General features: G+C 41.8%; 1 pseudogene; it reads left to right on the top strand.

Annotated features, from left to right (window-relative positions):
- The first annotated feature begins 206 nt into the window (after window positions 1–206).
- Window positions 207–9,378, top strand: LOC146887687 (uncharacterized; annotated as a pseudogene).
- The last annotated feature ends 8,932 nt before the right edge of the window (window positions 9,379–18,310 follow it).

Raw genomic sequence — 18,310 nt, 5'->3', positions numbered from 1 at the left:
CTTTAGCTGGAGGAATTAAATGAACTGTAAAGAAAAAAAGTTTTGAATGGTAGTTCTGAGAGAGTCCCACATGGAATCATTTTGTATGTTTTTGAAGTCTCCGAAGAATGATTTATTATAATATGTTGAGATGCAAAAGCCTTTGAATTCACTAAATAGAAATTATTTATTAATTCTCACTAACAATTATTTATTTGAATAGGGAAATGTCCGGTGACACACCATTTGGTGACCTTCCACCTTCACAAGGTGGGGACAAGATTCATACGTGTACCAAAGAAAATGGTAGGCATGGAACTAGGTTGAGAGAGTTAATAGTCAATTGTAGTGCAGATCAGAGATTGCCTATCCAGTTTGATATGCAAACTAGTAAAGCTTTGGGAGATAATAACACAAAATTCACCAGTTATGTGGCCTTGCTTGGTAGAAGCAAGTCATCCATTCTTATAAATGAGTGGGACCATGTTCAAGAGACAGTAAAGAATCAGATTTGGCAAAGTGTCCAAGTATGAAATCTTAACTTATATAATTTATTATGTACATATATAACTAATATTTAACATATGTGATCCATTCTTATTATACAGGTCACATATGATGTCCCAGACAGTAATCTGTTGAGGAAGAAATGGATTTCATTTGCTGGGGAACAATGGAAGGATTTTAAGACGGACCTTACAAGTCATTATATTTATGGTCCTTTAAGTGATAGAAACCCTTGTGAGAAGTATTTGTTCCTTGATGAAGACACATCACATGCTTTTAAGGAAACGCAATTAAATCCTGTCTTTTAGGTAAATTCATATTATATGTAGGTTTAACTATTTAATTGAACATATTGCTAACATAAATCCTTCTTTATACTTTGGTGCTCATAGGCTAAGAGGAAAGCTGCACAAGAGATAGCAAAAAAGAATGTCCACCCCATAAATTGTCTTATGGGGGTTATGATAAATTGGAGCAGAAAATGATGAAAGATGCATATCTGCAAATTCCAGTGGGACTACTGTTACTCATCCTCCTCGCCATAATAAATGGAAAAGAGCTCGTCAAAAACCAACAGGGGATTACATATCTGCAAAAACAGAAAGCGTAGCTAGGTGTATTGTAAGTAACTCAAACTAATTTATTTTTAGATGTGTATTAATATTTTTTTTAATCTTAACTTAAAGTTTTTGTGTTGTAGGATGAGTTGGTCGAGCAAAGCACACAAGGATCATTCACTCCATAGGGGCGTGAGGACATATTGGCAGTTGCCATTGGTCGTCTAGAGCATCATAGACGTGTTCGTGGTGTTGGAAAATTTGTAGGCATCCGTCAATTCTTTGGTCCTCCATCAGCTAATCATAATAAAGTAAATATCAATGAGGAAGTCATCATGTCCATCAAAGAAGAAATGAGAGAACAAATGAGGGAGGAAATTAGGGAGGAAATTAAGAAGGAGATGAAGAAAGAGTACTTTGATATGAAGGCACAATTGTTAGCAGACATGAAGTAGAGTTAGCCTCTCCCTCAGCCCAGCCTTGTAATCCTCCTCAACAACCTTCTCTTATTTGTGTAAGCACAAAGGGGAGTTGTGATGTTCCTCTTAAAGAGGCTTCTCTCACTATTGATGCAGATTACGAGCTGTTCATTGATGATCTCTTATAGTCCTTTGTGGCTTTAGGTAATTTGTCTAATTATATTATTTTGCATGTATTTGTTTTAGCCTAATTATATTGTCTTATTTATTTTACAAATATTATTTGGTTACCTTAGGTAAAATGTATGCATTGGGGTCAACCATTCACCATGCAACCATTGCAGATGATATGATGAGATTAGTGGTTGTAGATGTTCGAGATGCTACTGCTCGAGTCCCAGTGCCCACTCAAGAGGCTAAGACAGTAGGGCAGGCCCCTGGAAATTTTATCCTTTGGCCAGTTAGATTAGCAAAAGTAATTGCAAAGGAGGTAATTGTACTTACTTGTTTTAATTATGCATTTATTTTTTACATCAGTGTATACTAATGTTATTTAATACTTTAAATATGTATAGTAGATTAGAGTACAAGAAAAGGAAGATGTGAATGAATCATTACCACAACCGACAATTTTAGAACGACTTGGTGCAATAGCAACGACTATCGCCTTGCAACCTATACAATTAGAAATGCCTTCCCAAGCCAAAAATAGGACCTTCAACACCCCTTTTTTTATATGTCAAAAGGATATTTTTGAAGTTCTCTTTGGCACTAATATGTTATGTATATCAGTAATACAACTTTGGTTGTTGTAAGTAAACTTTTATTACTTTTATGAAGTTTGAATATATTCAATATGTTATTCTTATATTATTTATTTTCAATGTTTAAGGTATTTACATCATAGATGCACTTAGAAGAAGAATGATCACATATATGGATTTATTGATCCTATTGCCATTCAAGGCGTTAGGAATAAAAGTGAAGAGGTTCAAAAGTACCTATTAGAGGCATTTGATGTTGGGAGAAAAGAAGTGTACTTAGCACCTTATTTGCAGCAGTAATAATGTCTTTTATACATTAAATTATATTTATGTAGAACTTAATTGTATATAATTGATGAAGGATTATGTTGTTTTCTTTTAAGATTATTGAATATGGCGTGAGTTGATTAAGAAAACTAAGTGAAATCCTCACTGGACATTAAGATAGCAAGCTATCTAGATGTGAAGGTTCCTTTCACAAAGCTCAAGAGAAGAAGATGATGGATTGATTCAAAACAAAAAGGAAATAGAAAGCACATAAACCATAGAAAACCAAAAACAATTAAAGGAAGAAGAAAACATAAAATGGAAAGGAAAGAAATGGTAAAAATGTGAGAAGCATGCCACTATAAGGCTAGGCTAGAAGTCATGGCAACCTTGAAGATGATTGGATGTGTGTCGCCACTTGTTATGCAAGATAAGGCTTAAAAGAATTCACTCCCTAGGGAGGAAACTCTCACAAATGGTTGAGACACAAGAGTGTTTTTACTTCAAAATGTTCAATCATTTTACATGTCTAGGAGCACCCCTTATATAGAAGAGTTTAGGGGCCTCTAAGCAAATAAAAGATACCTAAGGATGTCTCTACAAAAACCTAACCCTAGCTTCTAGAAACTAGGTTAAATAAGGTTAGAAAAAATGAGAGACAAAAGAGCTAATTATGGTGTGTGCAAGGCTAATTTCGTTCTAGCACAAAGAATGTGTCTCATATATCTCCAAAAAGTGGCCAAAGTGTGCTAAAAACAAAGGAGACCAAAGGTACATAGGTACACTTGCTTCATGCCTTTTACTTTATGCTTTATGCCTTTGCTTTACTCTCTCCGCCACATCATTTATGTTCCCCAATCACCATGCGCCACCTAGCATTGCTTTCTTACTCCTAATTAACCTACAAAGCAAATAAATATAGATTAGCATGTTGACTTAAGTCAAGTCAACTATGGTCAACAAGTCAAACCTAGTCAAAGGTCAACAAGTCAACTAAAGTTGATTCAACTATGTCAACTTTGGGAATCAAAAATAACAAACACAAATGAAAGGGATGAAGGATTAGTGAACTTCCTTTCTAAACATGCTTAGCCTTCTTAAGCATGTGCCTCCATCCTTGGTTGGGGTCAATCCTTCATCAATAAGGGTATTTGAATATGTAGGGGTCATTGGCAGTTGCTGGTAATTCTTCCTCAGAAGTTTGTTGTGGTTCTTTTGTGTTCATTACACAAGAAGCCTAACACTTTGAAAATTAAAAGTACATTACAAGCGTAAGTTTTTTTTATTAACTTATTTTTTGTGTTATATAATTTAATTTTACAAAGTTCCATATTAGGCACAATTTCAATATACATTAAATTTTATAGAGCGATTGAGGCACATTCCAAGTTGTAGGGACAACAAATCACTTCTAGAAAGAAGTTCCAATTCATTGCACCAATTGTAATAGAAAGAAGTTAATCTTCAAACTATTGAAATACAATTATCAAATTTATGATATTATATGAATTGAACTTGTAGTGCTCACGTCAACCGAGAAGCTATGAGTGTGGATATTATACCATGATGATGAAGGATTATCTTGTTCCTTTTTAAGATTATTGAATATGGTGTGAGTTGATTAAGAAAACCAAGGAAATCCCCACTGGACATTAAGATAGCAAGCTATCTAGATGTGAAGGTTCCTTTCCAAGGTTCTAGAGAGGAGGAGAATGGATTGATGGGGAGTAAGAAATCAAAAGGAAAAACATATAATAGAAACAATATAAACCAAGAAGAGTAAAGAAACATAAAATGAAAAGCAAGGGAAATGGGAGGAATGGAGGATTCACGCCACTACAAGGCTAGACTAGAAGAAGCCATGGCAACCTTGAAGATGAGTGGTGTATGCCGCCACTTGCCAAGGCAAGATAAGGCTTGAAAGAACTCCACTCCCTAAGGAGGAATGCTCTCACAAAAGGTTGAAACACAAAGTGTATAATTTCTCCAAAATGTTCAACCCTTGTACAAGTGTTAGAGGTCCCCTTAAATAGACAAGTCTAGGGGCCCCTTAGCAAAACAACTAAGTTAAAGGATTACAAAAGAAACCTAGCATGTTCTAGAAAGTAGGTCATCCTAGGGTGCACATGGGTGAATTTTCGTCCAAGCCATCTAGGTGGCAAGTCTTCATGGCCAAGGCTCCCAAAGGTAGGTTCTAGAACATTCTAGAAGACTTGGTGTCCAAGGCATGTGGGCCTCCTCTTTCTAGATGCTTCTAGAAAGTCTTATTCCTTCTCTCTCTTCCTTAGGACGCTAAGTGTCTCCTATGTGGTCCTCCTCCTTTCTTATTCCTACAAAAGCAATTTAAGGAATTTATTAGCATGTTGGTTTAAGGTTAAGCTAATCTTTTGAGTCAACAAGTCAACCCAAAGTCAAGGTCAACAAGTCAACTCAAAAATAGTCAACCAAGCCAACTTAAAGGAATTTTAAACTAAAGAAAATAAAAGGAAAGGAAGGGATCAAGGAACTCCCTTTCTTCTAAGCATGTGCCATGGGCCATCATCCTTGGTAGTGATCAATCCTTTATCATTCTCCCCTTGTTGGAGAGAATTTGACCTCAAATTCTTGAAGTCTTTGTTGATGGAGCTTGACTTGAGTTGATGAGAACTTTCTTCATCTTTAATGATTAGATCCCTAGTCTTGGAGATGGCCTCTTTCTTTTTAATGCCACTCTCCTTTTCTTGCTTGTGTTTTTGTTCATCTCTCTTTGTTTGGGAAAAGAATGAAGAGTGGTGTTGCACCTCTTGCTTTGAAAAACTCTTTCTGTAGGCAAGTAACTCCTTGGTGAAAGCTTGCCCCTTTTCTTTTTCTTTTTCATCTTTTATTTTATTTTTGTCCTCATTTTCTTGTGGAGGTGGGAGAGGTAGGATTGTGAACTTCTTTCCTAGGGAGGAGAAAACATAAGTGTTTGCATGGCCATCATAAACAACTTTTCTATCAAATTGCCATGGCCTACCTAGCAAAATATGGTTGGCTTCCATAGGCACAATGTCACATAATACCTCATCCTTAAAATTGTCAATTGAAAAGTTAATGAGGACTTGTTTAGTTACTTTTATTTCTTCTTCCTTAAGCCATGATAGGTTGTAGGGTTTGACATGAGGAATTGTTTTCAAGCCAAACTTGTCCACCACCCTTGGGCTAGCCATATTTACACAACTTCCACTATCTATGATGAAGTGACATATCTTGTCATTGATAAGGCACCCTCCATGAAAAAGGTTTTGTCTTTGAGAAGGATCAAGTTCTTTGGGAACTTGCCCTAGTTGGCGCCTTACCATTAACAATCCACTTTCAAAGGGTTTAGTCCTTTCAATTGAAGAAGAAGTGTGGGAAGAAGTATTTTGGGGGGAAGAGGGAGAAAAATGTTCACTCTCATCATCACTCTTCTTTAAGATCATTGTCCTCTTGATTGGGCAATTCAAAGCAATGTGTTTATGCCCCAAACATTTAAAACATTTAATGGAACTTGATCTTTGAGAAGTGGAATGGTGAGTGTGACCACTTGGTAACTTATTTTTACTTGATGGTGCTTGGTGAGACTTAGAAGGAAATTTATCATGTTTCTCTTTAGCTTTTCCCTTCCATGAGTGACTATAGTAGTGGTTGGGTGAGTAACTCTTCCTTGCCCTATTCTTTCTTTTCAAATGAGTTTCAATCCTAAGAGCAAGTGTGAAAACATTTTGAAGAGTGGAGTACTCATACAACTCTACTTGGTCTTGTATGTCTATCCTAAGACCATTCACAAATCTTTTCATTTTTTCTTTGTTAGTTTCTCTTATTCCAACCCTAAACATTTGAGACTCTAATTCTTTAAAGTACTCACTCACACACATAGGACCTTGGTGAAGCCTTTGGAGCTTCAAAAGAAGTTCCTTCCTATAGGAGGGAGGAACAAATCTAGCGCGCATAAGAGTTTTAATGTCCATCCAAGAAGCCGCGGGTGGCCCTTGGTCATAATTTTTACAAACTTTATGCCACCAAGTTTTGGCATACTCAAAAAATCCTAACACTACTAGATCAACTTGTGTTTGATCCTTTACATGATTTTCATTGAAAATTTGATCAACTTTAGCTTCCCAATCAAGGAAGATTTTGGGATCACTTCCTCCATAGAACTTAGGAATCTTTGGAGTTTGCTTCTCTTGTGATGGGTTGCGCCTAAAATGCCCTCTTTTCCTAGCCCCTCTTTCTTGCTCTTTAGCTTCAAGCCTTTGAATGTGCTCTTGGATTCTTAGGTCACTTTGCTCCTTGTCTTTTCTCAATTGTTCAAAGGCCTCCTTCCTAGACAACTCCAAATCCCGAAGCAATCTCATCAATGTATTGTTTTTGTTTGGTGTAGGTGCATTTGATGAACTTGCCATGATTCCTATAACAAAAACACTCAAATCCGAGACAAAATAAATGAATTAGGGGTTAGACAACATGAAAACCGAGACCAATTCCAACCCAAAATGTGACCCAAGTGTTTACATCACTCTCCCAAAGTAACAAGGCAAGGCTACACTCAAAGCTCCTCCAAGGAGTGAAGAAAAAACTTTGTTCAAAAATCCTTTTCTTGCGTACAAGTGGCTCGGTTCAAACACTCAAGAATTTCAAGAAGACAAACTTACTATGACAAAACCAAGAGTACCTAAAGACAATCAAGAAAAGCACAAAACAAAGAAATGCTAAACTCTAAAGAAGAAAAGTTTGAGACAAACTTTTAACAAGACTAAAACAAGAAAAGCACATTATAAGAATGACATGGAAAATACTTGAACATGCATTCCTAGTCCTAAATCATGCATACACCAAGAAAGATCATAACCAAGTCAAAGAATGGAACTAATTTGCCAATATCACCCATTTCTCAAGCATGAAAACTAGTAGCATAACACTTAGTGACAAACACACTTTTGGTTCATCAAAGAGCCATCTTGCTCTTAGTAAGATTGTAAAAGTGTACCAAAATTTTTCTTCTTTCAAAAACTAGTTTCACAAAATGATGAGAAAGGTGTTTTGGGTGGCTTGGACACTTAGTTCCCAAATTTTAGGCCAAAATCAAGTCCAAGGAGCATACATCAAACAAGACATAAGGTGAATGCAATATTCAAATACTTGGAATAACAAGAATAAGAAAACTTCAAGCTAGCGTATGACATATGACTCAAGCAAAAGTTAGGCACATTTAAAGACTCAAACATGTAGTTATCATGCATTTAAACTTTTGGAAATGAAGGTCAATGATTAAGCACACAAAGACATGTTATCCAACAACATTTAGGAGTAAGAAGAGTAACAAAAACAGTAGCCAAAACTGCCCAACATAACCTGAAAAACGTTGATTCGCGGTGATCTCGGCAGCTCTGACCTTTGCTTACTATTTTAATCATAACTCTCTCCACAGAACTCCAAATGCATTGGTTCTTTTTTTGTTAAAAACTAGACTAACAGAGCTTTCTTTGGATATCAAGAACGTAAATTTTGGACCACTGAGCAGGTGCAGTTTAATCTTTTAAAATCGTGAACAGTTTCTGCCAGCATTCTTTTTATGTGGACCATTCAAAATAGCTACACAAGACAAGGTTAGAACATGAAAACACCATATTCAAGGACAACCAAAGCTCTAGATACCAAATGATGAAGGATTATCTTGTTCCTTTTTAAGATTATTGAATATGGTGTGAGTTGATTAAGAAAACCAAGGAAATCCCCACTGGACATTAAGATAGCAAGCTATCTAGATGTGAAGGTTCCTTTCCAAGGTTCTAGAGAGGAGGAGAATGGATTGATGGGGAGTAAGAAATCAAAAGGAAAAACATATAATAGAAACAATATAAACCAAGAAGAGTAAAGAAACATAAAATGAAAAGCAAGGGAAATGGGAGGAATGGAGGATTCACGCCACTACAAGGCTAGACTAGAAGAAGCCATGGCAACCTTGAAGATGAGTGGTGTATGCCGCCACTTGCCAAGGCAAGATAAGGCTTGAAAGAACTCCACTCCCTAAGGAGGAATGCTCTCACAAAAGGTTGAAACACAAAGTGTATAATTTCTCCAAAATGTTCAACCCTTGTACAAGTGTTAGAGGTCCCCTTAAATAGACAAGTCTAGGGGCCCCTTAGCAAAACAACTAAGTTAAAGGATTACAAAAGAAACCTAGCATGTTCTAGAAAGTAGGTCATCCTAGGGTGCACATGGGTGAATTTTCGTCCAAGCCATCTAGGTGGCAAGTCTTCATGGCCAAGGCTCCCAAAGGTAGGTTCTAGAACATTCTAGAAGACTTGGTGTCCAAGGCATGTGGGCCTCCTCTTTCTAGATGCTTCTAGAAAGTCTTATTCCTTCTCTCTCTTCCTTAGGACGCTAAGTGTCTCCTATGTGGTCCTCCTCCTTTCTTATTCCTACAAAAGCAATTTAAGGAATTTATTAGCATGTTGGTTTAAGGTTAAGCTAATCTTTTGAGTCAACAAGTCAACCCAAAGTCAAGGTCAACAAGTCAACTCAAAAATAGTCAACCAAGCCAACTTAAAGGAATTTTAAACTAAAGAAAATAAAAGGAAAGGAAGGGATCAAGGAACTCCCTTTCTTCTAAGCATGTGCCATGGGCCATCATCCTTGGTAGTGATCAATCCTTTATCACATGAGGCACATGCATAGAATCATATCCGCAAACATTGTTGACTCATGGGATATGGTAATATGTACAATTTATAAATCACATCTTAAGTATTTATTACTAAAAGATTGTTGACTCAACTATTCATTATGTAGATTTTCAATGACACGTCTTCAATGGATCAAGGAGTCTTGAAGGAAGTTCGTGAGCAGTGGGCTTCGTTTCTTTTAAGTGTTTATATAAGATGATGTTAGGTGTTGTCGCAACCTAAATCGTGACGAGACGTCGAACTAAATAATAATTAATTTGGAAAAAGAGATTAGAAGTCGCCACCATAGTTTATTCTGGAAAACTATGGAAAACCATAAAAATAATATAAAAAATTATTGAAAGGGACCTGACAAGGGTTAAAACCTTGGTCCTACGTATTTTCATTAAAAAGGAGCAATCGGGGCTATGTAGTTCTTTATAAAACTATTTAAAAATGAATTGGAAAACCTCTTGATTTGTGGGAAGTGAACCTGACAAGGACTTGCACTGCTCCTACGTATCTCCATTTACAATGGAGAATCAAGGATCACGTAGTTCTTGATAAAACTTGATTAGAATACTTAATTTTTAAAGTTGTCTTTTGACATTTTTGAAAATAACTGTCATGCAACGCGTGTGGCCGAGTTGACACCAAAGAACATTTTTTTATTTTGTATATTTGAAAAGGAGTGTCGTGCGACGCGAGCGGTTGATTTGACACCAATACTATTTTATGACTTTTATTTTTAAAAAGAAGTATCATGCAATACGAGCGGTTGATTAGATACCAAAACTAGTTTTATAATTTTTATATTTGTACCACACCAAGCCAACTTAACAAAATAATGACAAAACGATCACCATACCTACATACCAAAGCATTCAAGTAACCGGCCTAGGCTGGGCTGATCTAAGCCTAACCGGCGAAAACTGGTAACCTAGACATCTAGAGGAACAATCTGCCTAAGACAACACATGGGCCACACAAACTGCCAAGGAAAGTAATCGGTTTTGGCCGACTACCTCAATATACTTAACAAAATCAAAGCCCCCCTGGTATTCAATGAGTCCACCTAAAGGCCTGGGCTAGGGCCCAGGCCCACTTACAGCCCAAACTAAGGCCCAAACTAGGGCCCGACCCATGGCTTAACCAGACATAATTAATACTCTATAAATATACGTGGACCCCAGTAATTAAAGGTACGCATTCATTACTCCATTAATCACTTGATTTGACCTTTTGAGAGCTTTGACTCACTTGAGCTTCAGAGTCCCTTCTGCAGGTAACCCCTCCTGGGTCCAAGCCGACATGTGCCATCCGGGAAGAGGCCAACTGAGGAGATAGCGGACTACATGGGTAAGTTGACGCTTGTGCCTAACTTATCTTGTTTGTTCTCTACAGGAACAATTGGCGCCCACCGTGGGGCACGAGACAACACCTTTAGTACCCGTTTTTCTCTAAAGATGGTTTCAACCCGCAATAGAGCTGGAATTAACAAGCAAGCTGATGCTAGTCCCTCAGGACCCGCTAACATCACCCTTGACCTATCACCGAGGGTATGACCAAGGAACTGCTGCTGAGAGCGATAGACTTTCCCACTGAGATGGAGAGAATGCGCTCCTACTCTCTTTCAATCGCCGATGCTAAAACAAAGAGGGCGTAGACCCGAGGGGAGGTTGAGTCAGCAGCTAGTTTTGCCGGAAGGAATAGGAATAAACGATGCAATTCAATCTGTTGGAGGAAGGTAGAGCAATAGACGGAATGAGTCTTAGTTGAAATATCCCCTGGTTGAGTCTGCCATCCTAGACGGCTAGGCTAAAATGCAACGAGAGTTGGCATATTTGAAGAAACACAGTGCTGCTGAGATGGAGGCGCTACGGCAAGAGAATTCTCGCCTCAGGTGAATGATCGAAGCTGATCCCACCCTGAAAGGAAAAGCCAAGGAGGCGTCTGAGGCTGCAAGGTCCTCGGCCTTCCAGCCCACAGAAGAAGAAAGCGAATACAACCCCACCCTTCACACCTTCACTACCACCCAACAAACACCTATCCCCTCCACCCATCCCACTCACGTCCCCTCCACCCAACCATGGCACACCGCAGCCCCTACCCCTGCTGCTACCCTCCCCACCACCCAGATCCCCTACAACATACCGACCACCCTATACACCACACATGTTCCACCTTACAACCCACAATACCTCCCGACAACCCACATCCCCCTCACAACTTCACCTCCACCTTCTCCACTCTGATCCACCATTCCATCCTCCCCATCCGCTCCCACCCCACCAGCCCAGACGTCGCCACCCCTTCACCGATTTTATCACCAACACCCCATTTCCTGCCCAATGGAAACCCTTCCCACTAGACCGCTACACCGGTGAAACCGACCCTGATGAACACCTCAAAGTCTACATCACACATGTCACCTTGTACACGTCCCAAGATGCGGTCTTTTGCAAAGCCTTCCCCACCACCCTCAAGGGCCCTACTCTAGAATGGTTCACAACCCTTCCACCCTACTCCATCGACAGCTTCGACGCTCTCTCCCATATGTTCTCCACCCATTTCGCTGGCAGCCGCCCACATCAAACTATCACAATCTCCGTCTTAGGCATTAGACAAGAACAAGGCGAACCACTTAGAGCGTTCATTGATCGTTTCAGTAAGGCAGCTCTTCGCACCCCACACCTCAACCAAGAAATGATCCTTCAATGTATGGCACTCACCCTTCAACCCGGTCCCTTCACCAATAATGTTTACCTCCACCCACCTGCCTCTATGCATAAGCTCAAGTTGCGTGCGGCTGACTATGTTCGCATGGAAGAAATGCAGACCCTCCACACCAAATTCTGCAATGACTATGCAGCCACCTCCGCCAACCCCACCCCAAAGGCCCCCGCCCCGATACCCGCCCACGCGAGCCACGCCAACCCCGTTTTACCAGATATGCCCCCCTTACTGTAGCACGATCTCGCCTCCTTGATGAGGCCCTACAAGCTGACTTCATTCTGCCACCACGTGAGACAACCACTCCCCCTAACGTTGATATGACCAAGTATTGCCGCTACCACCACAACCATGTTCACACTACAGAAGACTACAAAGCACTCCAGGATAAAATAGAAGAACTGGTACGTGCTGCTCACTTTCGCCGCTTCATCTGTAGAGATGATCATCCTTCTCAATCCCGTCACCTCGCTCGATCTGACCATAGAGGCCCCCCTGCCCACGACTCTCGCCACGACAGACGCCCTGCCCAACCCGTTAACCAAGACCCCCAACCGCCCCGCACCGACATTACCCCGCCGATCCTCCCCTACGTGGCACTATCAACACCATTTCTGGTGGCTTCGCTAGTGGAGGATCCACCTCTTCTGCTAGGAAGAAACATCTCCGCCATATTCAATCTATCAACCACATTACCCATTCCCATCACAGACGCCGCATGCCTCCCATCATCTTCATAGACGATGACTTTCACGGCTTCGACCACCAACAAGACGATCCCATGGTCATCACTGTTGAAATCGAAAACTACGCGGTGAAGAAAGTCCTTGTCGACTAGGGCAGCTTTGTTGACATACTCTACTGGGCCACCTATCAAAAACTCCAGTTCCCGGACACTGCCATGGTCCCATATGACGAACCAATCTATGGCTTCTCTGGCGAACAAGTTTCCACCTACGGCTACATCGACCTTCACACCGTGTTTCGTGATGGAACCCAAACCAAAACCATTCCCATCCGCTTCCTTATCGTCAACGCGCCAACATCTTACAATGTCCTCCTGGGCCGTCCTTCGCTCAACACTCTCGGCGCTGTCGTCTCCACCCCCCACTTGGCCATGAAGTTCCCTTCCCCTTCTGACTTACCTAGAGTAGACCCTCTAGTAGCATCCCATAAGTTATCCATCAACAAAGAAGCCCGCTACATCTCCCAGAAAAAACGCAAACTTGGCGAAGAACGACGCCTAGTAGCTAAAGCCGAGGCCGACAAGTTACTGAGCGCAGGATCCATCGAAGAAGCTCAATACACCACTTGGCTTTCTAATGTAGTCTTGGTGAAGAAAGCCAATGGTAAATGGCGGATGTGCGTAGACTACACAGATCTAAACAAGGCCTGTTCTCGAGATGCCTACCCCTTACCCAATATCGACCGACTCGTTGACAGCGTGGCAGGGAATAAAGTACTTAGTTTTTTGGATGCATATTCCGGATACAACCAAATCCCTATGGCTGCATCTGATATGAACAAGACCGCCTTCATCACGAATGACGCCAACTACTTTTACAAAGTTATGCCCTTTGGACTTAAGAACGCTGGAGCAACCTACCAGTAGTTGATGGACAAAGTTTTCAGCCACCTAATGGGACAATGTGTCGAAGTATACGTTGACGACATGGTTGTCAAGTCTCCAAGTCACCACCAGCATGCCCAAGACCTCTCAGCGGTCTTTTCCGCGTTACGCCAATACAACCTTTGCCTCAACCCTGATAAGTGTGTTTGGCGTCGACCGCGGTAGATTTCTAAGATTTATATTAACTCAGTGCGGTATAGAAGCCAATCCCGAAAAGTGCAAGGCAATTATTGAAATGCGCAGTCTCACTACCATCAAAGAGGTCCAACGCCTCATAGGCCGCCTTATAGCCATTTCCCGCTTCCTATCCAAACTGGCTGAACAAAGCCAACCCATAGTCAAACTCCTCAAGAAATTCGCCCGGTTCACGTGGACAGACGACTCTGAACAAATATTTCAGAAACTAAAAACCACTCTCACCTCACCCCCTATCCTGTAAGAGTTGGACACTCGCCAACCCCTGCTAGTGTCGCGCTTGTCCAAGATATAGAGGGCACGCAACATCCTGTTTATTTCGTTAGCAGGACGCTGCAAGATCCTGAAACCAGATATCAAATGGTGGAGAAGCTAGCCCTGTCCTTGGTCCACGTAGCTCACCGCCTATGCCTATACTTCCAAAACCACAACATCACCGTCAAAATCGACTACCCAATCCAAAAAATATTGCAAAAACCAGACCTAGCAGGACGGATATCATCCTGGGCCGTCGAGCTGTCAGAATTCAACATTCGTTACGAACCCCGTGGCCCCATCAAAGCCCAATGCCTCCTAGATTTTGTTAATGACCTCCAGCAAACACCCACAGAGGACCAGTGGACACTTCATGTAGATGGTTCCTCAAATCCGAAAGGTGTCGGTGCTGGCATCGTGTTAGAAGGTCCTAACGATATCCTCATTGAGAAATCCCTCCATTTTTCCTTCAAAACATCCAACAACCAAGCCGAATACGAAGCCATCCTCGCCGGCCTTTCCCTTGCCCGCAAAGTTGGTGTCAAAACGGTAATGTGCAAAACCGACTCCAAGCTTACTATAGGACACCTAAATGACGAATTCCAGATTAAAGACCCCATCCTTCTACAATAATACCATCTGGTCCGCGCAGTCATTCAATCCGCCTTTGAACGAGTCCGCATCAAACACATCCCCAGGACCGACAACATCAGAGCCGATATCCTCTCCAAATTAACCAGCACCAAATTAAAAATCCACCACCGATCCCTATTACAGCAAACATTATCTACACCTTCCATCACAAATACCTGCCACAACCTAACCCACTCCCCAGCCGACAATACCACCCCTCTCCACACCCACAATTGGACCACCCCATATATCCAATAACTCCAAACTGGCAACCCACCCCAAGATGCTGACAAAACTTGGTTGGCTAAAGCCGCCAGGTATACCATGATAGGCGATGACCTCTACAAACGCAGATACAACCAACCGCTTCTTAAATGTGTCACTGCAAAACAAGCGCAGTATATCATTAAGGAGTTACATGAAGGCCTTTGCAGCTACCATTCTGGCACACGCACTATGGCCACTAGAATCCTTCGAGTCGGCTACTTCTGGTCGACTATAAAAGCAGACTGCTAGGACTATGTCAGAAAGTTCAAACCATGCCAAAAATATGGCAACCTCATCCACCAGAAACAAGAACAACTCCATTCCATACTATCCCCATGGCCCTTTGCTAAATGGGGAATGGATATCCTCGGCCCCTTCTCCCTCGACAAGGGGCAGGTGAAATTCCTGATTGTAGTTGTTGACTATTTCACCAAATTGATAGAAGCCAAGCCGCTAACCACTATCACGACCCAGCAAGTTCAGCAGTTCGTTTGGAAAGATATTATATGTAGATATGGTGTTCCACATACTATCATCATCGATAACAACCGACAATTTATAGATAAGGAGCCAGCCAAGTTCTACACTGGTCTAGGCATCAAACACATCACAAGTTCTATGGAGCACCCACAAACAAATGGACAAGCAGAAGCGGCCAACAAAGTGATCCTAGTAGAACTCCGCAAGAGATTAGATAGCGCTAAAGGCCGATGGCTCAAAGATCTAGTGGAAGAGTTATGGGTTTACCGGTGCACCCATCAGTCATCAACAAACAAATCCCCGTTCAACCTAGTTTACGGTGCAGACGCCATGATACCAGTCGAAATTGGCGAACCATCCCTGCGCCGAGAACTATACGACCCAACTCGTAACCATCAAAACATGGCCACTCATCTAGACTTCCTACCCGAACTTAGAGAAAAAGCCCAAATACGCAACTTAGCCGCCAAACAAAGAGCTGCCAGAAAGTATAACGCAAACTTATGTCCACGATCATTCGTAAGCGGAGACTTAGTATGGAGAATGGCCAGCAGTGCAACAAAGAAGGATGGCAAGTTCTCCGCCAATTGGGACAGCCCATACCGCATACGCGAGGACGCAGGAGGAGGAGCATATCGCCTAGAGCATTTATCTGGGGAGGAAATACCCAATACATGGAATGTGTCCCACCTTAAGTTTTACTTCAGTTAAACATGTATTGTATTACATAAAAACACTTGTAACCCTAGGTGTACTCTTTTTCCTCACCTGGTCTTTTTTCCCTAAGGAGGGTTTTGGCTAGGGAGGTTTTAACGAGGCACCCCAGATTTAATGAATAATACAAAGGGATCCCAACTTTACGACTACTCTTTATTTAACTTCTTATTATTTCTCTAAGTTCCCCACGCTTACCACAAGTAAGCGGCCTGGGTCGAACACCCTTAACTAGTGGTTAATTTGTTTAAGTTCCCCACCCTTACCACAAGTAAGCGGCCAAGGTCGAACACCCTTAACTCGTGGTTAATTTGTTTAAGTTCCCCACCCTTACCACAAGTAAGCGGCCTGGGTCAAACACCCTTAACTTGTGGTTAATTTCTTTAAGTTCCCCACCCTTACCACAAGTAAGCGGCCTGGGTCGAACACCCTTAACTCGTGGTTAATTTGTTTAAGTTCCCCACCCTTACTACAAGTAAGCGGCCTGGGTCAAACACCCTTAACTTGTGGTTAATTTGTTTAAGTTCCCCACCCTTAGCACAAGTAAGCGGCCTCGGTCGAACACCCTTAACTCGTGGTTAATTTGTTTAAGTTTCCCACCCTTACCACAAGTAAGTGGCCTAGGTCGAACACCCTTAACTCGTGGTTAATTTGTTTAAGTTCCCCACCCTTACCACAAGTAAGCGGCCTGGGTCAAACACCCTTAACTCCTGGTTAATTTGTTTAAGTTCTCCACCCTTACCACAAGTAAGCGGCCTGGGTCGAACACCCTTAACTCGTGCTTAATTTGTTTAAGTTCTCCACCGTTACCACAAGTAAGCAGCCTAGATTGAACACCTTTAACTCGTGGTTAATTTGTTTAAGTTCCCCACCCTTACCACAAGTAAGCGGCCTGGGTCGAACACCCTTAACTCGTGGTTAATTTGTTTAAGTTCCCCACCCTTACCACAAGTAAGCGGCCTGGGTCGAACACCCTTAACTCATGGTTAATTTGTTTAAGTTCCCCGCCCTTACCACAAGTAAGTGGCCTGGGTCGAACACCCTTAACTCGTGGTTAATTTGTTTAAGTTCCCCACCCTTACCACAAGTAAGCGGCCTGGGTCGAACACCTTTAACATACAATCGATTGCGCCAAATATAACATAAATTACAAATCTTCAAACACCCAGCATACACAATAACATACAAAACATTAATCACATTAACCATAAATGCAAAGAAATGTGTCAGCGCAACGAACATCATGTACCAGTTATTACAGACATAGGCTCAATAATATTGTTAAATTGTTAAAAAATCGAGATCCTATTCTGCTGAATCATGGGCCACCTCCACGGCTTCATCCGCCTTTTTCTCTCTTCTTCCCAACCCTCCCTTTCCTTCTTCCACGCGGCTCTCTCCTCCTCGAACTTGTCGACCTTTCCCTGTAACTCCTCTACTTTTTCCTTACCTCCCTCCTTTACTTCCCGTCGATATAGAGACCCAACACGACGACTCAATATCAACGCCTTGCTTCCAAACTCGACCATCGTCCTCGCAATATGATCTGCCTCCATACCGTCGATGGAGTTGATGATGGTATCTGGGAGGTTGATCGAAATATCTTTTCTGACAGATATCTCTGGCAACTCAATCAAGCCGGATTCAGGTCCCTTCACCTTACTAACCGATCCCGCCCCACTAACCGGCCCCGCCCCGAGTAATGCCGCCTCACCTTTTTCACATCCTTCCCTTTACCGGGTCGAGGCGGCAACTCAGCCTTCCTCTTGGTCCCGCTGTGCACATGTACCTCGACCAACGATTCCTGCAGGTTGGGAACATCAATCTTCTCGGCTGCCTTGGCCTTAGCAGCCATTTCTTTCCTCAACGTCTGAAAGAGCGCCAAATTCTTCTTCCCCGATTGTGCCATGTGCCCTACAATAACATATCAAACCTCGGTTAAGACAACTTAGAATCATTAACACAGTTTAAGTAATAAACAGATACCTTCAATATCAATAATCGGGTGCACCGAATTATAAACTCTAACTAGGCCCTTAGTAGGCAACTTATCAGTAAACTTCATGAAAGTCTCCACCAACTCCTTATCCCCTGCCGACAACTCATCGGTGCCCATATCCTTATACCGAGAGGGGGTCCTCGTCCAGCTAAACGGGAACTTCGTACTCCTATCTTCGTTCAAGAAATGGGACTTGCCCTCTTCCTTCACCACAACCTTAAAGTATCCGTCCTTAAAATGCTTGAA

The sequence above is a fragment of the Vigna unguiculata genome, chromosome 3, assembly GCF_037176805.1.
Source record: "Vigna unguiculata cultivar grain cowpea cultivar isolate G323 ecotype 2 chromosome 3, ASM3717680v1, whole genome shotgun sequence".
Classification (NCBI taxonomy): domain Eukaryota; kingdom Viridiplantae; phylum Streptophyta; class Magnoliopsida; order Fabales; family Fabaceae; genus Vigna; species Vigna unguiculata.
Note: the sequence above shows the minus strand (reverse complement) of the source record. Positions and strands in the feature narration are given on the sequence as shown.